Source organism: Medicago sativa, chromosome 8 (assembly GCF_051527215.1).
Source record: "Medicago sativa cultivar Bolivia chromosome 8, Bolivia_mono, whole genome shotgun sequence".
Classification (NCBI taxonomy): Eukaryota; Viridiplantae; Streptophyta; class Magnoliopsida; order Fabales; family Fabaceae; genus Medicago; species Medicago sativa.
The window spans coordinates 80,383,043-80,391,795 of NC_140756.1; the positions used below are offsets into that span (position 1 = coordinate 80,383,043).

The window sequence follows — 8,753 nt, forward strand, 5'->3', positions numbered from 1 at the left end:
CTGAAGAAACACGAAAATTTAGTGTTAGAGTGGGGTAATCAGGTTTTGGCGTTTTAAAATGATTTAGGAAATGATATGAAAGAAAAAGCGATTTTACCAGTCAGGCAATGATAGGACAACATGGTTTCAGCTTTTGGTCGTGACATTTTTCTGATAGCTTAGCAAATTTCAAGTGAAATCAAAAACCAGGATGTTATGAGCAAGGGATATGAAATACATGTATATATATATAGGAAACAAAGTGGGTGGGATAACATGTGTGGGAAAACAAACAGATATGATGAGTGGAGAGCTTTGTGTTTTCAATGTGGGATAGCAATAGATGGAAATTAATGCAGTTTATTGTATCAAGATGGCACATTAAAAAAATGGAGGAAAATAAGGAGAATTTTTCTCTGATTCCTATCATCAGATTTTTTTTCCCTCAATTATTGGGATTCATTTTGAAATTCAAATATTTGGCTTTAGAGGGAATTTTCTAGGGTTATCACTAACAACATTTAATGCATCAATCTATATATAAAAGTTGCCCCAAGCAAACAATTTCGCCCTAATTTTTCAGAAGCCCTAATGTTTATAATTACTGTTTTACCCTATTCCAAACTTTAATTATGAAAAATAAAAAGAAAAATTTGGCTTTTCATCTTTTTGCGCTACAAACATGGTTGTTTCCGCTAAACCCTAACTGTTTTACCCTAATCCAAATTTTAATTATGAAAAACAAAACGAAAAAGAGTTGTTTTCATCTGTTTCCCCTACCAATATGCCGCACATTTCTTCCAAAACCACAAACAGATAAACCACGCAAATAGCAAACAAATAAACAGATAAACATGAGAAATAAACCACGGAAATATCTCAAATTGTTGTTTTGGCTCAAAGTTGTTTCCTATCACACATAAAGCCGCAAATCAAACAAAAGACTTGCTTCCTATATTGTTTCCAACCCTAACAAAAATTCGTTCTCCTTTTCTTAACCTATGGCTGGAAGAAACATGGAAACTCTCCTCTCCTATCACTGCCTAACTGGTATTATTTTTGCTATTTTATGTAACTATTTTTTGCTGATGTTTATATTATTTTTGTTTCCGTGCAATTTATGCATAACCAATATTTCACTCTTAATCAATTTTGGTTGTGTGGTAGTTATCTCATGACAAATGTTTTGTATTGATTTTAATTTTGTACCTATTTTTGTTTGTGCTTTTATTTTGCTGAGTTTTTAGAGTAAAATTGCGTTTGGACTCTATTATGTTTTTCATGCTTTATTGGCTGTTTTTGGAAGTAGTTCTTGATTACTTCAATATTATTAGGGTGAAAAAAGAGTGGAGGGGACTGAGAATGTGGCAGGTATATAACTTTGATGTGAAGGATGGTGGTGTGGCTCGATTTGAGTTCATATGTTGAAGATGATGGAGAGTGGCACTTTGATGAGAAGGTGATGCTCTGTTAGTGTGTGTTATGCTGCGCCATGTGTTTTAGGTATTTAATAAAGAAAAATTTGGCTTTTCATCTTTTTGCGCTACAAACATGGTTGTTTCCGCTAAACCCTAACTGTTTTACCCTAATCCAAATTTTAATTATGAAAAACAAAACGAAAAAGAGTTGTTTTCATCTGTTTCCCCTACCAATATGCCGCACATTTCTTCCAAAACCACAAACAGATAAACCACGCAAATAGCAAACAAATAAACAGATAAACATGAGAAATAAACCACAGAAATATCTCAAATTGTTGTTTTGGCTCAAAGTTGTTTCCTATCACACATAAAGCCGCAAATCAAACAAAAGACTTGCTTCCTATATTATTTCCAACCCTAACAAAAATTCGTTCTCCTTTTCTTAACCTATGGCTGGAAGAAACATGGAAACTCTCCTCTCCTATCACTGCCTAACTGGTATTATTTTTGCTATTTTATGTAACTATTTTTTGCTGATGTTTATATTATTTTTGTTTCCGTGCAATTTATGCATAACCAATATTTCACTCTTAATCAATTTTGGTTGTGTGGTAGTTATCTCATGACAAATGTTTTGTATTGATTTTAATTTTGTACCTATTTTTGTTTGTGCTTTTATTTTGCTGAGTTTTTAGAGTAAAATTGCGTTTGGACTCTATTATGTTTTTCATGCTTTATTGGCTGTTTTTGGATGTAGTTCTTGATTACTTCAATATTATTAGGGTGAAAAAAGAGTGGAGGGGACTGAGAATGTGGCAGGTATATAACTTTGATGTGAAGGATGGTGGTGTGGCTCGATTTGAGTTCATATGTTGAAGATGATGGAGAGTGGCACTTTGATGAGAAGGTGATGCTCTGTTAGTGTGTGTTATGCTGCGCCATGTGTTTTAGGTATTTAATTTTTTTTTTTCTTCTGCTACTTCAGTTTCAAGTTTGCCTTTGGTGTTATTGTTTAGCCGTTTTGTAGGATAGTGTTTGTTCATTCAGTTTTACTGTTTTCCCAATTGAATTCATTACCCTCTTCTTTAGGACTTCTCATGTATAAATAGGGACCGTTTGTTTTATTTTGATTCACATTATCTTAAAATTATTTATATCTTTCCTTTTTATTACTCTCTCTAACACTTATTTGTGTTTTTTCGCAGTCTATTTTCCCTGGATTGTGTGATAAAGGAAGGTTAAACCTGAAATGAGAATGGCAGGGTCCTGATACATTAGTTTGCTTTTCTTCCTTTATTTTATACCTTCGTGGCTGTTATTGTTACTTGATTATTTTGTTATAAATCTTAGGCATTTAAAATTGAAATTATGTAGGTGTATATAGAATCATCCCCAAAGTTAGTCTATCACAATTGTTACAGTCTTTTTATATCGTTATAATTTATAGGCTGATTCAGTGTTTGTAGCCATCATAAGCTTCGATTTTAATTAAAGTTAGACACAAACACATCCACTGTCGGCTTCAGTGACAGTGTACAGAAGAAACTGACATATGCATCATAAGAAAGTATTCACAAACCTATTTTTGGAACTATTTTTTTTATTTTTTTGTATGTTTATGTTTGTGATGAACATATGATTAAGTAGAATGACTCTTTAAGGGGCAATTCTTGCAAGTAAGAAATCAAACATTTTGCAGATAAGGGATCTTCAAATTGACGGTTTATCTCCAACTGTTATTGGTAAATTAATCTTTCTTTAGTTGTTTTTTCATTTTGTTTTTTTTCTTTCATTGAAGACCATTGCTGTAGGTTTTTTTTATGGAACTGAGATACATTGAGCTTTTTAATTTTATTTTATTATTCTGCTTACTGGTAGTATTAAGTTGAACTAAGCTTTAACAATATGTCATGGCTTCATTTTGTAGTATAAATGCACAATTAGAGCTAAAGTTCTCTTTTTGTCTCTTACACTCATACAATAAAAAGAAAAACCATGACCATGTGTGTTAGACAAATTTCAAGTCTGCAATGTCAGGATTGATCAATTACCAAGATAAGTTCATGTTTAAGTTTGTAATGTTTGATTTGTGGCAGTTGGCAAATTTTGTTGCGGTTGGGGTTCTTAAGCAACTTTTTGTTGCATTCTCAACTCTGTTCTCACATTAACATCTTTTTCTGCAGTGTATTCTCAGCTATTTCTTTCTCTCCCATTCAAGCAAATATCAGGTGAGACATTAAAACAAAACCGAACATTGTCCCCCATTATAGTTGCAAATTTTAGTGATTATGAGCAGGTTAGGCATTGTGATAGTGAATGTGATTCGGAACATTGCAAGACAGATTGTTAATTCTTTCTCTCCCATTTAAGCAAATATCAGGTGAGACATTAAAACAAAACCCAACATTGTCCCCCATTATAGTTTCTAATTTTAGTGATTATGAGCAGGTTAGGCATTGTGATAGTGAATGTGATTCGGAACATTGCAGGACAAATTATTTATAAAGAGATTGTCTGGTCTAATTTTGATTGTGCAGGATGGTATGTAATTTTGTGTTTGATTGTGCAGGATGGTATGTAATTTTGTGTTTGCTAATCTGCTAATGTATACTAATATCATTTTTTGCAAACAGAAATTCTATACTGAACATGCCTTCATGATCTTCCTGTTATAGTGTAGTGCTTTTATAATTCTTTTTCTTCGGCGTATTTGCTAATATGCTTTTACGAGCTTCTGCGGTTATTTATTTTTCTCTATTTCTGTTAATCTTATTCTTCTTCTGCAACTTTTTTTTTAAAATTCATTATAATGCTATCATTCAAATACATCTGCTAAAACTATCATCATATTTCCTTTAAGTTTGTGTGCTCTTTCAATTCGGCTGAGTTTTTTTTTTTAAAAAAGATCTATAAAAACCGCACATTCTATCGTTTTTTTATAGTTCTTTTATTTTTTATGCTACCATGATAGAAGAATAAAAGGATTCATGGAATTAAGTGTTTTTTTCAATTCATATTTGTTAATGTGCAGCGCAACTGATTGGATGTCCTTGATCTCGATTGAAGTACCGTAATTTATGTGTTCACTTCAATCAAAATGAGGGAAACCGTTTTATGCCTTTTCATTCAGTGTATCTATATAATATTATTAATATGATGTTTTATAAAACTTATGTGACTATATAATTATACATTTGCATTTCTCACGTGCTGTTGCTGTTGTTCCAAATCTGTTGATTGATATATTTAAGAGTCACCTGAAACGATTTGTTGAACTAAGTGATCCTAATTATAATTAGTTTGAAGTAATGATTGAAGTCAAAGACAATAGATATTGTTTCGCCCATGGATGGATTGAGCATCATCGCATTTATAACCTGAAGTATGATGGTTAAATCACTTTAATACGTGTTCAACCTGATCGGTTCATTATCCAGGTGCAAGATAGTTATGGAGATGAAATTTCCTACCCAACCCATGTTCCTGTTTAAGTTTAAGATTGAGTCGTGTTCTTTACCCGGATCATATAAAAGCAGCAACTTTAAGTACTTTGTTGTCGAGTGGTTGAAGAAGAAGGACATAACCTCCTGTCTCCTGGTATTTGTCTTTAAAGTTACATTCATTTACATCAAATATTTAAAAAAAAATTATTACATTGCTATTATTTTAATAGTGTATCTTTCAAATTAATTTTTTTTTTATTTTGCAGACATTGTCTTATGATAAGTTTATGGATTCGATGCTTTCAAAGGATTGCAAGACATTTAAGCTGATTGATGATACCGGACATGCTTGGAACTGTACGAATAATTTTGAACGGTCACCTTTGAGGCAATGTAAAATTGGTGGAGATTGGAAGCATTATTGCATAAGTTTAGGACTGTGTGAAGGAATGGTGATAAAGATTGGTGCTCCGTCCCTTGAATACAATGAAGTTTTCTTTATCACATTGAAATATTATGGATTGGATTGATTGAAAATTGATGTAATAGTTAAATCATTTCTGTTTGGATTTTTATTTTTTTAATTAATGCTTTGTATTTTGGTGGTATGTTGCGAACCTGTGGTATAATATCTATGGTACTGGCGCACAATTTTGTGTTATGATTAATTAATTGATTAAGAGTTCATCATGGTCTGAAAATTGTTACTATTATAATTTAAAAGTGGTCTGAAAATTCTCCTAACAGCGAGGACATTGTTTGCATTATCAGTACTTCAAACGTGGTTTACAAAGAAGTTTTACTAATGTATCAAAATGAATTCCGTGAAATACAATTGTCTTTATTATCTTAATGTGAATGTTTTGGTTAATGAGTTATGTAATATGTCAATTTGTTTTTGAATGTGAAATTTGCTATTTATATGACCCGTGCGGCAGCACGGGTGAAAAGTCTAGTTAGATTTAAAGGGAAATTATTAGGGTTAAGTGTTTGCAAACCTAATAACATTAAGGAGTAAGGGATAACTTAATAAAGATTTTTTTATATGTATAATATATTTAAGAAATTTAAAAAATCATATGATATATCCAAAGTTAACATGTATCTAAAATTATAAGAAATTTCAAACATATAAGAAAGATGTATTGTTCTTTGAGGCTTGCTTTAGTAACACAAGACTAAAGAAGATTTTTGAATATTAAAGAAAGAAAACATGAAACAAAAAAAAAAACAAAGGTAAGAGGATGAATTCAAGATAAAATCACGAGCACCGAATGAATCGTTGGTTTCAGAGTGCATAAATAACATTACATGCAATAAGTACAAAATTTTGAGCGAAATTGTAACAAGGAATCATAAATTAATATTCGTTAAAGATTAATATTCTTGGGTCTTCCGGTGGGTGCAAACCATAGAAAATGTTCAACATGACAACCTTTGCTAAACCTCTTCCATCTGAGTTCCTTTTAATTCTAAACAACCATTTGCAGCCTACAACATTTTGATCATTTGTAGGTGGAACTAGAGTCCATGTACCATTACCAATTAGTGCATCTAATTCTGATGAAATGGCTTCTCTCCAATTTTTGTGCTTCATTGCTTCCCTCACACTAGATGGTTCAAGATTTTCAGGTAAAGGGTGTTTCGATGCCGCAAACATACGCTTTCTTTTAAAGATATTATGTTTGGATCTAGTAATAATCATGTCCCTGGTTGGTTTGTGTGTGGGTGCATCAGAGTTTGAAATAGCTAAATCTGTTAGAGAATTTAACTGAGAGTTACCTGGTGAAGGATTGAAGGGAACCTCCGGCCCAAGAGCAACAATAGGAACATCTGGTGAGTTGACAAGTCCTTCAGTTGGAAGAGTTTTTGAATGTATGATCTCGTAGGGAGGCAAGGTAGTGTGTTGGCTAGGTGACTCAGGTGGGACAGATTTATAAGTGATGGTATGATAGGGAAATTGATGATCAAATTATTTTTACATGTCTTGAAGTATATATTTTTTTCTGTTATAGGGTCAAGACAATGGTATGCATATTGAGAAGAAGAGTAACCTATGAATATGCATGGTGTGGATCTTGGTTGTAGTTTGTTTTTTGTGTAAGGTCTTAGCCAAGGGAAACAAAAGCACCCGACTGAATGTAAGTTATTAATGTTTGATTTAGTTTTGTGGAGGACTTCATAAGGTGATTGCATATTTAGAACAGGTGTAGGTAATCGTTTAATCAAATATGCAGCAGTGACAAAAGCAAAAGACCAGAATTTTTAGGGTAGCTTAGCATGATGAAGAAGGGTGCGACCAGTTTCAACTATGTGTCGATGCCTTCTTTCAACTGTAGCATTTAATTCAGGTGTGTGAGGTGGTGTTGTGAAATGAGAGATTCCTTGTTGAGCTAGAAAAGATCTTAATTTAATGAATTCACCTCCATTATCAGAATATAAAGAAACAATAGGTAAATTAAAAAAACTTTTCTACTACACTTTTGAATTTTGGAAATATAACTGAGACATCTGATTTATTTTTCAATGGATACAACCAAACATACTTAGAGAAATGATTGGTGAATACTAAATAATAAGAAAAATCATCTAAAGACCTAATGGGTGCTGGTCCCCATACATCTGTGTAGATAAGTTCAAGTGGTTTTGAGTTTTTTAAGCTGGACTCTGAGAAGGGCAGCTTGTGACTCTTTGAGCTTTCACACGAGATACAAAGAGTTGAAGAACTCAACTTTATTTAGAAGAAGAAGTCAGATGTCTTAGGATTCTCTCAGCTGGATGACCTAGGACATGGTGCCATTGTGGGGAAGGTTTGGAAGTGGAGTGAAGTGCTATATGGAATGAAGATGGAGATGGAGATGGTGATGGCATGCTGTATAGGTCGTTCATATGTTGTCCTTTGAGCAGAGTTACCTTGGTCTTCAGATCCTTCACAAGAAAATAATCATAAAAAAATTCAACAGAAATAAGATTAGTTTTGCATAATGAGGAAATTGATAATCAATTTTGAGTAATGGAAGAAACATGAAGTACTTTTGGTAAGTGAAGTGTGCAAGAAGGTGTTTGAAATTTTAATGTTCCAGTGTGAGTAATAGGTAAAGCATTACCATCTCCTATGATAATTTGGTCTGAGCGTTGATAAGGATTGGTGAGATGCAAGTTGTCAAGATCATGAGTTAAATGATGAGTAGCTGATGTAAGTTGTTTTTAGCATCAAACAAGATAAGTATTTGTGTATCGTCTCCACAGGGAATAGTGCATTATCAAGGACAGTTTAACATCAATTATCATTCCAAGTATTAAGAGTACTTGTTTGTTTGAATTGAAATGTAAATAGCTAAACTAATTGCAAAAAGTAAAAGTTGAGATAAATAAGGATTGAAACTTGTTAGGAGTAGAGTTCCTTAACCAAGCGTCACACGTAACCTAATGATCCATACGAATTCTAGCTTTGTAAACAACATTATCACAATCAATTCTAAACTATCCTTCGTGTCCAAAGTGATATAATTAACTCTAAGGTATCGTTTAAACATTCGTGTCCAAATCCCTTAAACGATAACAAAGTCGATCAAATAACCTAATCGACCGTGTCCAGCCTGATTAGGTATCCGAAAGCATTTAACTCTTGATTATGGTGATTATCACAAGATTAACAAAGATGTCAAGTAAGTTAACCTAAGATATATTGCTACTCTAGCTTTAGATTCAAGAGTTTGTGTCCAAAGCATCTTGAATCTCATTGAAAGCATTAACACAAGAATAACAACAATATTGAATATAAATTGCTAGAACCATATATTGCAAGATCAAAAGATTACATGTTTAGCAAGGATCAAGTACCTCTCATCCCAACAAAGAGTTTTTAGCTACACATCATCATGGGAGCCTTGCAAGGATGGATTGAAAA

The 8,753-nt window shown here is 32.7% G+C and overlaps 1 long non-coding RNA gene across 2 annotated transcripts; it reads left to right on the forward strand.

Moving 5' to 3' along the window:
- Positions 1 to 2,068: 2,068 nt before the first annotated feature.
- On the forward strand, positions 2,069 to 5,515 carry LOC146902076 (uncharacterized). 2 transcript variants are annotated; one of them, XR_015023292.1, is made up of 4 exons: positions 2,069 to 2,351; positions 2,606 to 3,780; positions 3,890 to 4,997; positions 5,110 to 5,515. It is a non-coding gene; the product is annotated as an uncharacterized LOC146902076 (long non-coding RNA). The 2 variants fall into 2 exon arrangements; XR_015023291.1 differs by having other exon boundaries at positions 2,606 to 4,997.
- Positions 5,516 to 8,753: the final 3,238 nt, after the last annotated feature.